This window comes from Scyliorhinus canicula, chromosome 9 (genome assembly GCF_902713615.1).
Source record: "Scyliorhinus canicula chromosome 9, sScyCan1.1, whole genome shotgun sequence".
NCBI lineage: Eukaryota > Metazoa > Chordata > Chondrichthyes > Carcharhiniformes > Scyliorhinidae > Scyliorhinus > Scyliorhinus canicula.
In genome coordinates this window covers 72,763,605-72,778,905 of record NC_052154.1, presented here as the reverse complement: position 1 = coordinate 72,778,905, position 15,301 = coordinate 72,763,605, and the positions used below count along the sequence as shown (strand labels likewise).

At 47.8% G+C, this 15,301-nt stretch overlaps 1 protein-coding gene across 1 annotated transcript in view; it reads left to right on the top strand.

The window, feature by feature from the left end:
* The window catches only part of LOC119971420 (adhesion G-protein coupled receptor G2-like), a 198,378-nt gene that overhangs the window by 110,828 nt on the left and 72,249 nt on the right, over positions 1 to 15,301 (top strand). Inside the window, exon 5 of the mRNA XM_038806911.1 lies at positions 1,327 to 1,474. The gene's annotated coding sequence lies outside the window, so the exon portion shown is untranslated. The remainder of the gene's footprint in view (positions 1 to 1,326; positions 1,475 to 15,301) is intronic.

Below are 15,301 nucleotides of genomic sequence, written 5' to 3'. Positions count from 1 at the left end.
GCTGGGTATGTAAGGCTCCTAATCACACCAAAAGTATGTGGGCCGCAGGCGGTGAGCAATATGACCACCTGGCGCTCGATTTCGGCGATGTTGTTTGCCCGGAAATAGTAACGCATCCGTTGTGTGTACTGGTTCCAGCTTTCCAGCGCAGCATCGAAAACATCCAAATGTCCATACAGAGGCATGATGTAATAGAAAACAACTTCCAACCTGTGTCCAACAAAAATCCAGGGAGGTGGCTTCAGCAGTGTAGACAGCTATTCACTTTAACCCTCGTCGCCAGTTTTGTGAGGGCCATGAAGAATCCAGCACAAGTTTTCAGGATACAAAGAAAGAACATTTATTTACAATAACATATATATATATATATATATATATATATATATATACACAACAACAGCAGCAGCAACTTCTCTTGCTGCCAAACTCCTCTCTTGTCTGGTTCCAAACTGGCCAGCTCTATTTATGCAGGGAGTCTGCTAATGATTTCTCCGCCCCCCCCTCATTGGGGAAGCTCATACTCCCACAGGATTGTGGGATTGTCATTAGTCCCCAGCCAATGGTAAGCAGGCAGGTTATAACACTTCTGGAATTATCCATTGATGAACTCCATTAGCTGCTCCATTAGCAATTGAGAGAGTGTCAACAACATGGCAAGCTCTGCCATATTCTACTTCACTCTGCCACGAGGGTCCTCTAAGTCTGGAGTGGGGGCTTTGTTCAATTTTGCCTTGTATTGTACCCCATTGACGTCCCACACTGGAGGAGAAACCAACAAACTTCACTTGCTTTAACCTTCTTCCCACCACAGCACCCATTTACCGGGTAAAAAGGGCCAAACGAGTCTCCAAGCGGGAGCCACCTTGAGTGCGACCGTTCAGCTCGTGCTCACCACTGGAAGTCCCCACATTATTCCTTTTTAATCAAGCTTCTAACACTTAGGTTTGAAACATTTGCTTGTTACTTTATGCAAAATATGTTGTCAAATTGAAGCATTGGAAATACTGGACAAAATGTTTGCCCACCACAGCAGACTGAATGGCAGGGCAGTTCTTTTAAGAGAGAGATGAGGAGACCTTTTTCTCTCAAAGGGCCATGTGGAAAAACTAGATAGATTCTTCATTAACAAGGGGGTGAAAGGTTATCGGGGTGGACAGGAATGTGGGGTTGAGGTTACAATCAGATCAGCCATAATCTTATTGAATGGCAGAGCAGGCTTGAGGTGCTGAGTGGCCTGCTGCTCCTAACTCGTCTGTTTATAATTAATTTATAAGCTGTAAGTTTACCATCTGATTAACTCACTGTTTCATATCTCTAATTTTGCAGGTTATACAGGAAATGCTTGAGTATAGCATTCAAGTATGGACTTTCAGACAGCAACATCACACAAGAAAACCAGAAATTCAAACATCATAGCAAAAAAAGTTCAGTCTTAGAATTCAAAGGAGTAAAACTAGTTGGCAATTCCTCTTGGGTAAGTGTCTTTTACACATACATTGCCCAGTGGTGCTGCATCAACAGGTACAACCAACTCGAGATCTCCGACCTGAATCTTCATTACATGAAGAAGGTGGAAAAGAATGTCTGACTTGTAAAAGCAATCTAAAATAGTTTTCAATGTATTTAATATAAATTTCAAAATTCATATTTTATGCGAGCATCATTTTCTCAAGGTGCATTTAAATGTTAATATACTTCTAAGAACATAAAAGGAATTGAATGAGATTTGAATCCTTTGGTTCGTTAATGGTTAGTTTATCTCTAGTGCTAGCCTCATCTAGCTTAGTAGGATAATGCACTGTTCATGATTTTGGAAGTTCTCTGTACATCCCAAGCCAAATATGAAACCAGTAATATAGCCTGATGGACAAGATGTGACTCCAAATTTAGTACACGCTGATAGAAGGATGAGAATAAATCATAGAATAGAATTTACAGTGCAGAAGGAGGCCATTCGGCCCATCGCGTATGCACCGGCCTGTGGAACGATCACCCGACCTGAGCCCACACCTCCTCCTTATCCCCCTAGCCCAGTAACCCCATTTAACCTTTTTGGAAACTAAAGGCAATTTAGCATGGCCAATCCACCTAACCTGCACGTCTATGGACTGTGGGAGGAAACTGGAGCACCTGGAGGAAACTCACACAGACACCGGGAGACCGTGCAGACTCCACACAGACAGTGACCCAAGCCGGGAATCGAACCTGGGACCCTGGAGCTGTGAATCAACTGTGCTAACCACTTTGCTACGATGCCGCCCAGGTCAGCATACAAAAAGTTGAGCCTATCTGCTCCATCATGCCACCCAATCCAATAGATAATACAACCTCACAAATCAACCATCTACTTCCACGCAGTCTAGCCTAAAAGGAGAGGCAAAGAAACAGATTTTTCTTTCAAATCAAGGAAAATAGGGAAATTCCTCCCAAACTCTTAAAATCAATTGATTAACCAAGTTCAGGTAAGTTTGATTGCAAAACGAAATCAAATGGCTTAGACAAATATATTTACCTCAATTTATGTCCTTGTACCTCTCAGTAACTAAGGATGCATTTCACCAAATTGGGTGAATTTTCTTCTTGAACTCTTCTAAAGTTTTTAAGTACCTCTTCTTTATTTGTATCCATTCAATATCGTTATTGTCTCCTCCTTTACTGCTACATAAGCAGGATCCTCTTTTCTAGTGAGGGCAGATACAAAGTACTCATTAGTACCATAACATCGTCTCTGTCTCTCCTGTCTGCCCCATTACCATTTTACTATTTTTGTAAATCTATTCTCGTTCTCTCCCTTTGGCCTTCTTAATACTTTCCTGAGCTTTCCTCTGTACCTTTTAGATTCAACTTGAACTCAACAATACCATGAACTTTTCAATTTGGACTCAACAGTAGTATGAACCTTGCAATGGTGTGGGGGTGGGGGTTGGTAAAAGTGTCACGGGCAACCGCAACTCAGCAGGGTCTCACTTCTTCATTAACAAGGAGGCCTGCAGCTGATCGCCATCCCGGCGACATCCCTTTCCTCTGGGACACCGACCACGTCCAGTTGGGGGTTCAGCCGCCCTCAGGGTGGGGGGAGGGTGTAGAGTTACGGGTCCGTAGGACGGTGTTGTCTACTCACCCTGGCCACCCTGAGGCGGTTGTGCAGTTTTTTATGGCACTGCTGGCTGGTCCGGATGGTGTTGCTTGTGGCGCTCACCGCCTCTGCCATCTACACTGCCTCTGCCACCTCTATCCAGGCACGGTGAATGGCAGCGACTGGCAGCCCTCGTCCCGGGCTGGGGTACAGGGTGGCCCACCTCTCCTCCACCACATCCAGCAGGGTCTCCAGCTTAGCATCTGTAAATCGTGGGGCCACGCATCTTGCTGCCATCTTGTTGGTTGGGATGGTGTGTGTGGTGAGTGAAGTGTGTATATAAGAATATAAGACCTAGGAGCAGGAGTAGACCATCTGCCCCCTTGAGCCTGCACCCTCCACCATTCATTGAGATCATGACTGATCTTTTGTGGACTCAGCTCCACTTTCCCGCCCGACACCATAATCCTTTACTCCTTTATTCTTCAAAAAACTATCTATCTTTATCTTGAAAACATTTAATGAAGACTGCTTCACTGGACAGGGAATTCCATAGATTCACAACCCTTTGGGTGAAGAAGTTCCTCCTAAACTCAGTCCTAAATCTACTTCCCCTTATATTGAGGCTATGCCCCCTAGTTCTGCTTTTACCCGCCAGTGGAAACAACCTGCCCGCATCTATCCTATCTATTCCCTTCATAATTTTATATGTTTCTATAAGATCCCCCCCGCATTCTTCTAAATTCGAACAAGTACAGTCCCAGTCTACTCAACCTCACCTCGTAATCCAACCCTCTCAACTCTGGGAATAACCTAGTGAATCTCCTCTGCACATCCTCCAGCACCAGTACGTCCTTTCACAGGTAAGGAGACCAAAACTGAACACAATACTCCAGGTATGACTTCACTAACACCTCACCTCCCTAGTCTTAAAGTCCATCCCTCTAGCAATGAAGGACAAAACTCTATTCGCCCTCTTAATCACCTGCTGCATTTGTCAACATTGTATTCCATCTGCCAGACCCTAGCCCATTCATTTAAACTATCCAAATCCTTCTGCAGACTTCCAGTATCCTCTGCGTTTTTTGCTTTACCACTCAGCTTAGTGCCGTCTGCAAACTTGGGCACATTGCACTTGGTCCCCCAACTCCAAATCATCTATGTAAATTGTGAACAATTGTGAGCCCAACACTGATCCCTGAGGGACACCACTAGCTACTGATTGCCAACCAGAGAAACACCCATTAATCCCCACTCTTTGCTTTCTATTAATTAATCAATCCTCTTTGCATGCTACTACTTTACCCTTAATGCCATGCATCTTTATCTTATGCAGCAATCTTTTATGTGGCACCTTATCAAAAGCTTTCTGGAAATCCAGACATACCACATCCATTGGTTCCCCATTGTCTACCGCACTGGTAATGTCCTCAAAAAATTCCACTAAATTTGTTCGGCACGACCTGCCCTTTATGAACCCATGCTGTGTCTGTCCAATGGGATAATTTCCATCCAGATGCCTCGCTATTTCTTCCTTGATGATAAATTCCAGCATCTTCCCTACTACCGAAGTTAAGCTAACTGGCCTATAATTACCCACTTTCTGCCTACCTCCTTTTTTAATGGTGGTGTCATGTTTGCTAATTTCCAATCCGTGAATTTCACTCTTCTTTATAGCTTTTTTAATAGCTTTCTGTTGCTCCCTAAAGATTTCCCAATCCTCTAGTCTCCCATTAACCTTTGCCATTTTGTATGCTTTTTCCTTCAATTTGATACTCTTCCTTATTTCCTTAGATATCCATGGTCGATTTTCTCTCTTTCTACCATCCTTCATTTTTGTTGGTGTAAACCTTTGCTGAGCACTGTGAAAAATCGCTTAGTTCTCCACTATTCCTCAACTGTTTCACCATAAAGTCTTTGCTCCCAGTCTACCTCAGCCAGCTCTTATCTCATTGTAATCTCCTTTGTTTAAGCACAAAACACTACTGTCTGATGTTACCTTCTCACCCTCCATCTGTATTTTAAATTCCACCATATTATGATCGCTCCTACAGAGAGGATCCCTGACTATGACACCATTAATCAATCTTGTCTCATTACACAGGACCAGATCTAGGATCGCTTGTTCCCTCGTACGTTCCATTACATACTGTTCTAAGAAACTATCGCGGATACATTCTATAAACACCTCCTCAAGGCTGCCTTGACCGACCTGGTTAAACCAATCAACATGTAGATTAAAATCCCCATTGATAACTGCTGTGCCATTTCTACATGCATCAATTATTTCTTTGTTTATTGCCTGCCCCAACATAATGTTATTATTCGATGGCCTATAGATTAAACCTATGAGTGGCTTTTTCGCTTTACTGTTCCTGATTTCCAGCCAAATGGATTCAACCTTATCATCCATGAAATGAAATGAAATGAAAATCGCTTATTGTCACGAGAAGGCTTCAATGAAGTTACTGTGAAAAGACCCTAGTCGCCACATTCCGGCGCCTGTCCGGGGAGGCTAGCACCAATGTCATTCCTCACAACTGCCAGGATGTCATCCTTAAATAACAGAGGTCCACCACATCCCTTACCATCCACTCTGTCATTCCAAATATTTTGATTCCCTTGGATATTTAACTCCCAGTCATGACCATCCTTTAACCGTGTTTTAGTAATGGCCACTAAATCATAGTCATTCACGATGACTTGCGCCATCAACTCATTTACCTTATTCTGAATACTATGAGCATTCAGGTAAAGTACCCTTATGTTGGCTTTTATACCTCTGTTTTGAATCTTAACACCTCCATCAGTAACCTCTCCAAAGTTATCTTTCCCTTTAACTTTTCTCCTAATTTTCCTTCTCGTAGAACCCATATCTTCATGTAATAACCTGCTGCTTCGCTTTCCATTTATGTTTTTACTTCCCGTTTTATTCCTTTTAGTATTACTGGGCCTATTCACTGAGCTCTCCTCAGTCACTGTACCCTGTACTGTGGCCCTTTTTCATTTTTGACTATGACTTCTCTGCCTTACACTTTCCCCCTTACTGCCTTTTGCTTCTGTCCCCGTTTCACTTCCCTCCGACTTCCTGCATCGGTTCCCCTCCCCCTGCCACATTAGTTTAAACCCTCCCCAACAGCACTAGCAAACACCCCCCCAGAACATTGGTTCCAGTCCTGCCCAGGTGCAGACCGTCCGGTTTGTACTGGTTCCACCTCCCCCAGAACCGGTTCCAATGCCCAGGAATTTGAATCCCTCCCTCTTGCACTATCTCTCGAGCCACGCATTCATCATGTCTATCCTGACATTCCTACTCTGACTATCTCATGACACTGGTAGCAATCCTGAGAATACTACCTTTAGAGAACATAGAACAGTACAGCACAGAACAGGCCCTTCGGCCCTTGATGTTGTGCCGAGCAATGATGACCCTACTCAAACCCACGTATCCACCCTATACCCGTAACCCAACAACCCACACCCCCCCCCCCTTAACCTTACTTTTTAGGACACTACGGGCAATTTAGCTTAGCCAATCCACCTAACCCGCACATCTTTGGACTGTGGGAGGAAACCGGAGCACCCGGAGGAAACCCACGCACACACGGGGAGGACGTTCAGACTCCACACAGACGGGGAGGACGTTCAGACTCCACACAGACAGTGACCCAGCCGGGAATCGAACCTGGGACCCTGGAGCTGTGAAGCATTTATGCTAACCACCATGCTACTGTGCTGCCCCAAAAAAATAGTTTAACTCCTAACTCCCTGAATTCAGCTTGTAGGACTTCATCCTGTTTTTTACCTATATCATTAGTGCTTATATGCACCATGACAGCTGGCTGTCCACCCTCCCCGCCAGAATGTCCTGCAGCCGCTCCGAGACATCCTTGACCCTTGCACCAGGGAGGCAACATACCATTCTGGAGTCTCGATTGCGTCCACAGAACTATCTATTCCCCTTACGATTGAGTCCCCTATCACTATAGCCCTTCCATTCTTCCTGCCCTCCTGCGCAGCAGAGCCAGCCACGGTGCCATGGACCTGGCTGCTGCTGCCTTCCCCTGGTGAGCCATCTCCCTCAACAGTATCCAAAGCGGTATATCTGTTTTGCAGGGAGATGAACGCAGAGGACACCTGCACTGCCTTCCTACTCTTGCTTTGTCTTTTGGTCACCCATTTTCTATCTCCCTCAGTTATTTTCACCTGCGGTGTGACCAACTCAGCGAACGTGCTATCCACGACATCCTCAGCATCGCGAATGCTCCAAATTGAATCCACCCGTAGCTGCAGAGCCATCAAGCAGTCTAACAGTAGCTGCAGCTGGACATACTTCCTGCACGTGAAGGAGCCAGGGTCAGTGGACGTGTCCCTGAGCTCCCATATCGTACACGAGGACCATGACATGGGCCTGGGATCTCATGCCATGTCTTAAACCTTAGGTTAACTTATACAACTACAATGCCAAAAAACAAAAGAAAACAAATAAATAAATAGACAAATGAAAAGAAAAACTACTTACCAGTCACTTACCAGAGATAAAAAGCACCTCCTCCCCACCCAACTCACTCTTCGATGTGCCTCACTCTGGCTGTGTCTTCTCTGGCCCACTGAGAGAACTCAGCTTCCTGAGTGTGAACCTGGCACCGTTTCTCTTTGGAATCGATTGTGTTCCACATGGCAATGCTCGCCCCTCCACAGTCGCTAAATCGGTCCAGGTGCAGCGGCAGTTTTCCTATCATGCAACTCCACGATTCCTGCGCCGGTGTCAACATTTAGTCTCAGGAACGGAGGAGAATCCATGACTTCCGGTGACGGCGATGTGCTGAAAGGTCGCACATCAGGTGGCACTCCTCTCATGAACCTGAAAAATAGGTTCTTTTTGCCCGAAAAACACCCGCTAACACCCAAAAACATCCCCACACCACTACCACAACACGACGGAGAGAGAAAAATGACAAACAGCAGCCACTCCAGAGTACGAGTAGAAACCAGGAGTGGAAAAAGCCTGGACAAGCAAGCAAACGAGTCAACCGACACACGAGGCGGTGATACTTGGGCTTCGCCAGAGCGAGAGGGACAGGCTCGCCGCATGGGTACCAACCCCCCCACACACACACGCACACACACACACACACACACACCAGGGGATGGGTGGAGGGCGTTTCGCTCAAGAGAATTGAGAGAGTATCGGGAAGAGACAAAGTCAGACATTCAAGCTGCAGTGAAGGGTCTGGTTACTGAAGCTCTGGCGACCATGCAGGTAAGGTGGCCCTGGATAAGGCGGAAAGGCAACTGGAAGCCCAGGAAGAAATGATCAAGAAGCTGGAAAAAGCTGGAACATATGAGAGCCGACCGGATCATCGCCCTGGAGAAGGAGGTGGCAAGGCTGGCCGTGACATAAGGGAACCTGAAAGGGAAATTCGAGGCACAGAAGAACCGGTCGAGGCATCAAAACCTACAAATCATGGAGGGGACCGAAGGTAGGAATCCTACAGACTATGTGGCCCAAATGTTGGGCAACCTGGTGGCAAGGAATAGCTTCCCCAATACACCAGAAATCAACAGTGCACACTGGTCGCTTCGCCCAAAGCCCAACCAGACAACAGCCAGGGGGTGACAATCGGCAAAATGCACCGGTAGCAGGACCGGGATCGCATCTTGTGCTGGGCGAGAGAAACCAAAAACTAACTTGGAAGGCCATCGGATTCGGATTATCAGGATATTGGAGCCGACCTGGCCAAGCGCTGAGCAGAATTTAATAAGACGAAGACCGTGCTGTACAAAAACGGCGTAATTGTTTGGGATACTGTACCCAGCCAAGCTCTGGGTCACGTTCCAAGGCAGGGAGCACTTCTTCATAGCCCCTGCAGACATGGACAAGTTCACCTCAGAGAACAGACGAGAGAGGCTACAGCAGGGACTGCGATGAAGGGCCCACAGGAACAGAATCTTAATACTTACTGTTCACTTTTTACATTCTTTTTACATCGGGGACAACTATGAAAGAAAGAGGGAGAAGGGGAGGGGCAGTTACAGGGCTACTAGGAGTTGAATATTCCACAATTGTACTTTCCAACCACAAGCCTGAGGGCATTAGGCTGACGTCAACAGGCTTGGAACAAAATGGTGCTGCAAGCAACTACTTTGGAGGGTCCCTGAACAAAGGGAAATCCTGGAGTGCAGGGGCTCACCCATATGGCGAACACACAGTTGATGGCCATGCTGGGTGTCCCCTGGATAAAGGAAAACCCCGGAACGCAGGGGCCCAACCTAATGGGGAGAACAGTGCCAGTGGCCATTTTGGACGACCCCCTAACAAAGGGAAACCCAGGAGTGCAGGGGCACATCCACCAGGTAAGTATGGTTGATTCCGCATGAATGGGGGACAAAAAGCCCCCATCTGGATAGTCACCTGGAACATCAGGGCACTTAACTGCCCAGTGAAGAGATCCAGAGTCGTCGCCCACCTGAAAATTATGAAAGCTGACATAGTCTTCCTCCAAGAGACGCACCTGAGAGAGAAGGGCCGACTGCGGTAAGAAGGATTGGGTGGGATAGACCTACCATTCCTGCTACAGGACGAGAGCCCGGGGGGTTGCCATACTGTTAAATAAGAGGACGATATTCACTGTGACGAGGATGGATATGGACCCAGGGGTACGGGCACTGGTATTCCTGGTGAACGTGTCCTCTCCCAACTGGGATGACACGGAGTTTGTCAAGAAGGCTATGGCGGAAATCCCCAACATAGGCACACACCATCTGATAATGGGGGGAAGTGCTTTAACTGGACAGGTCAAATCCTAAAACAGGAAAAACCTCCAACATGGTGAAATAACTCAGCTTATTCATGAAGCAGGTGGGGGCTGAGAACCCATGGCGCTTCACCTACCCAGGGGAAAATGGACTTCTTCATCTCCCAAGTACACAAAGTATATTCATGAATCGACATCTTTGTAGTGGGAAAATTGGTGCTTCCAGGGTTACTGGGAGCGGAATATTCCACGATCGTAATCTCCAGCCACGCTCCACATCACGTGGATATGACATTGGAGACGGCCCATGCCCAACACCCCCCATGGAGGTTGGCTACTGTCCTGGCCAACAAGGCCCTCGGTGAGAAAATATCACAGGCCATAGACGAGTATGTTACTAACAACCAGAATGGGGAGGTCTCACCCTCCCGTTCTGAGAGGAACTGAAGACTGTGACCAGGGGTGAAATTCTAGCTTACAAATCACGAGAGATGGGAAGAGAGGGTGGCTAGGCAACAGCTTGTTGACTCCAAACTGGAGGTAGATACTTTAAGGTCCCGAATGTAGAGCTCCTGGTGGAGAGGGAAAAGCTACAGATAGACTTTGACCTGCTCCCCATGAGGAAAGCAGTGCAACAACTCTGCCAGGCAGGGGGGACCCTGTACGAACACGGAGATAAGGCCAGCCGCCTGATGACTCACCAGCAGGCAGCCATGAGGGAAATAGCCCAGATTAGGAATAGCAAAGGCAGCTTAGTAGCAGAGCCGGATAAGGTCAATGAGGCATTCGAGACCTTCTACCGGGGCTGTACACTTCCAAGCCCAAGCAGGGGACTTGAGGATGAAGCAGTTCCTCAATGGACTGGACATGCCAGTCATGGGGGAGGATGGGAGACATGGACTGGAAGCACCGCTAGAACTGGGAGAAATCATTGAGAGTACCAGCTCCATGCAGGCGGGGAAGGCGCCGGGACCGGAAGGTTTCCTGGCGGACTTCTGCAAAAGATTTGCTACAGCATTGGTCCTGCACCTGCAGGAGATGTTCATAGATTCACTGCCAAGGGGTACCCTGCTGCCTACGCTAGCACAAGCCTCAAACTCGCTGATACCTAAGAAAGACAAAGACCCAACAGAATGTGGTTACTACAGACCCATCTCGCTACTAAACGCTGACTCAAAAATACGGGCCAAGATCCTAGCCAAAAATCTGAAGGACTGTGTACCAGAGGTGGTAGCAGAAGACCAGACGGGTTTTGTCAAGGGTAGACAGCTAGCATCAAACGTCAGGTGCCTGCTGAACACGATCATAACCCCATCCGGGGAGAGAACACCTGAGGTGATCTTCTCCCTGGATACAGAAAGGGCCTTCGACAAAGTCAAATGAAAGTACCTCATGGAGGTACTGAAGCGGTTCGGGCAAAATTCCTGTATAATCTCCCACGGTGAGTGTATGGACAAATGCCACCAGTAGTTCCAGCCGCACAGAGGCACAAAGCAGGAATGCCCGTTATCCCCGCTGCTGTTCGCCCTGGTGATCAAACCACTCACGATTGCACTTAGGGCGGCAAAGAACTGGAAAGGGATCAGGAGAGGAGACAGAGAGCACAGAGTCTTCATCTATGCGGATGACCTTCTCCTCTACATCTCGTACCCGCGAAGCATCATGGAATGAATCATGACGCTCTTGAAGATTTTGGAGTCTTCTCAGGCTACAAAGTTAACCTGAGCAAAAGTGAGATCTTCCCGGTGAACTCGCAAGAGGGAGGGGCAGAGCTGTAGGGTTTACCTTTTGAACAGCCTGACACAAATTCCACTACCTGGAGATCCAATTCGCTCATAACTGGACATGGATCCACAAGTGGAACCTGATCAGCCTGATGGAAGAAATAAAAAAGGACCTGCAGAGATGGAACACACTCCCACTCTCCCTGGCGACGAGAGTGAAGGCGATCCAGATGAACGTACTGCCCAGATTTCACTTCCTGTTTAGATCCATCCCGATCTACATCCCCAAGGCATTTTCCAAGTCACTGGACAAATTGATTATGCCATTTGTGTGGGGGCGGAAGAATGCAAGGATCCCAAAGAGAGTACTGCAGAGAACGAGATCCATGGGGGGACCTTGCCCACTGTGGTGAATGTATTCACCTAATGCATGACACTGTAACCATTGTATTCACCTAATGTAACCTATGACCTGGAAGTGGCGATATGAGTTGCTTCCAGGTACTGTACTGTAAGCCTGGTGGGGCTCCGCCTCTGGCTCCACCCTCACCGGGGCCATATATAACCCAGCCACCTGCGGGTGGCACTCATCTGCATAACCGACTCTGGCTAGGCAAGTTCATGACTAATAAAGCCTTATGTTCACTCGCTCCCTCTGCCTCTCGGTGAATTGAAAGTATAACACCCATCCAAACCTGCAATATTATCACTGGGCAGCAACTGCGGAGAGGGTAAAGGGGTGATAAAGGGGCAGCACGGTAGCACAAGTGGCAAGCACTGTGGCTTCACAGCGCCAGGGTCACAGGTTCGAGTCCCCGCTGGGTCACTGTCTGTGCGGAGTCGGCACGTTCTCTCCGTGTCTGCATGGGTTTCCTCCGGGTGCTCAGGTTTCCTCCCACAGTCCAAAGACGTGCAAGTTAGGTGGATTGGCCATGATAAATTGCCCTTAGTGACCGAAAAAGGTTAGGAGGGGTTATTGGGTTACGGGGATAGGGTGGAAGTGAGGGCTTAAGTGGGTCGGTGCAGGCTCGATGGGCCGAATGGCCTCCATCTGCACTGTATGTTCTATGTTTCTAAAGGAGCCAGAAGCTGAGTAGGTGCTCATGGAGGAGGCTTCCTGCAGAGGGACCTCCCTCCTAGCCCAAGCCACGGCGGTACTCCCATCCTACCTAATAAAAATTCAACGTGCCCAGTGGTGGTAGCAAAAGTCCGGTCGTGGAACCAACTGCAAAAGCATTTCAGGTTAACCGAAATGTCCGACAAGGCCCCCATCTACAACAAGCACAGGTTTACACCAGCGACTATGGATGTCACCTTTAAAAAGTGGAGACAGGACGGGTGACGCTGACAGTTAGGGACTTCTACCCAACAACAGGCTAACAACGCTCGAGGAACTGACAGAAAACTTCCAGCTGACGGGTGGGAACGAACTAAAGTACCTAGAGATCAAAAAGTCTTACAAAAGGAAACAAGGACGTACCCACGACCACCACAACAATCACTGTTAGAGGAACTGTTCATCCTCGGGAAAGGGAACTATGGTGACATGTATGGGTGACTGCTAAGGGAGGCCAATACTCAACTGGACAAGACGAGGGTGAAGTAGGAGGAGGACTTGGGGTTTGAAATAGTGTGGGGACTCTGAAGCGAAGCACTGCACAGGGTCAACTCCACTTCGACACGTGCAAGGCTAAGCCTAATGCAACTAAAAGTGGTACATAGAGCCTACTTAACCTGTACCCGAATGAGCAGGTGCTTCCCGGAAGTGGAAGACAAATGCGAATGGTGCCAAGGAGGCCTAGCCAACCATGCCCACATGTTCTGGTCTTGCCCCAGACTTGCTGGGTTTTGGACAGCCTTCTTCGAGGCATTGTCAAGGTGGTGGGGGGAGGGGGGAGCCATGCCCGAAGTGGAGATGGTCGATAGCTTTGAGTCCCTGGGGGTCACCATCACCTGGTCCATTCACGTTGATGCAACAGTCAAGAAAGCCCAACAACGTTTCTATTTCCTACGGAAGCTAAAGAAATTTGGCATGTCTGCGTCGACTCTCACAAACTTCTACAGATGTGCCATAGAGGGCATCCTATCCGACTGCATTACAGCTTGGTATGGCAACTGCTCGGTCCAAGATCGCAAGAAACTGCGGAGTGTGGTGAACTCAGTCCAATGTATCACACAAGCTTGCCACCCCTACATTGATTCTGTATACACCTCCCGCTGCCTCAGGAAAGCAGACAGCATTATCACAGACCCCTCCCCTCCAGGCATTGCCTTCTTCCAGACCCTTTCATCAGGCAGAAGGTACAGAAGTCTGATGACCCGCACATCCAGACATAGGAACAGCTTCTTCCTCACAGCTACATGATTCCGCAACGACTCCCCTCGGACTGATCTGTTCCCTGTAAGAACACTATTTACGATGTCCTATGCTGCTCTTGTTCATGTATTTGCTTTGTTTGGCCCCTTGTTCCGCACTGTAACCAATCACTGTTTGTCAATGTACCATTTGTCAATGTTCTCTGTTGGTTATTCTCTTTGTCTCCTATGTACGTACTGTGTACTTTTCCTCGGCCACAGAAAAATACTTTTCACTGTACTTCGGTACATGTGACAATAAGTCAAATCAAATCAATGCCCAAGAATGGCAGTCTTCGGGATATCAGAACAGCCAGATCTCTTCATGGGGAGGAGGGCCGACGCCCTTACCTTTGCCTCGCTAATTGCCCGCAGGAGAATCCTGTTCGGCTAGCGATCAGCAGCATCACCCAAAGCTGCAGACTGGCTGTCTGACCTAACGGAAATTGTCCAAATGGAGAAAATTTAATTCACCACTCAAGGGTCGGGGGAGGGCTTCCACAAAACGTGGGAGACATTCACTCGGTTGTTCCAAGATCTGCTTCCAAGACAGCAACTAAGTAGTCAGAGAACAGGAAAGGATAGTCACAACACAGCAAGCAAGAGGGGAGAAGGGGGGAATAGGGAATGGGAGGGGGGCAGAGAGACATGGAACCCAACCATGCCCAACAAAAGAAACATGAGAAGCAGTATCACACCAACATAACTGGAGCAGGGTAGAAGAACATATGAGATAAGAAGGCAAGACAAACAGGGGGATTAGGAAAGGGAAGGGGGGGGGGGGGGGGGGGGGCGGGGGGGAGCAGGAGAAACAGCCAGAACTAAAAAAAACAATGGGGAATGAAAAACAGGAAATCACAACCACCACCAAGTGTGGCCTAACTCAGGTTCTATACAGCTGTAACATGACTTGCCAATTTTTATACTCAATGCCCCGGCCAATGAAGGCGAGCATGCCGTATGCCTCATTGACTACCTTCTCCACCTGTGTTGCTCCTTTCAGTGACCTGTGGACCTGTACACCTAGATCTCTCTGACTGTCAATACTCTTGAGAGTTCTACCATTCACTGTATATTCCCTACCTGCATTAGACCTTCCAAAATACATTACCTCACATTTGTCCGGATTAAACTCCATCTGCCATCTCTCCGCCCAAGTCTCCAAACAATCTAAATCCTGCTGTATCCTCTGACAGTCCTTATCGCTATCCACAATTCCACCAACCTTTGTGTCGTCTGCAAACTTATTAATCAGACCAGTTACATTTTCCTCAAACCATTTATATATATATTACGAACAGCAAAGGTCCCAGCACTGATCCCTGTGGAACACCACTAGTCACAGTCCTCCAATCAGAAAAGCACCCTTCCATTGCTACTCTCTGCCT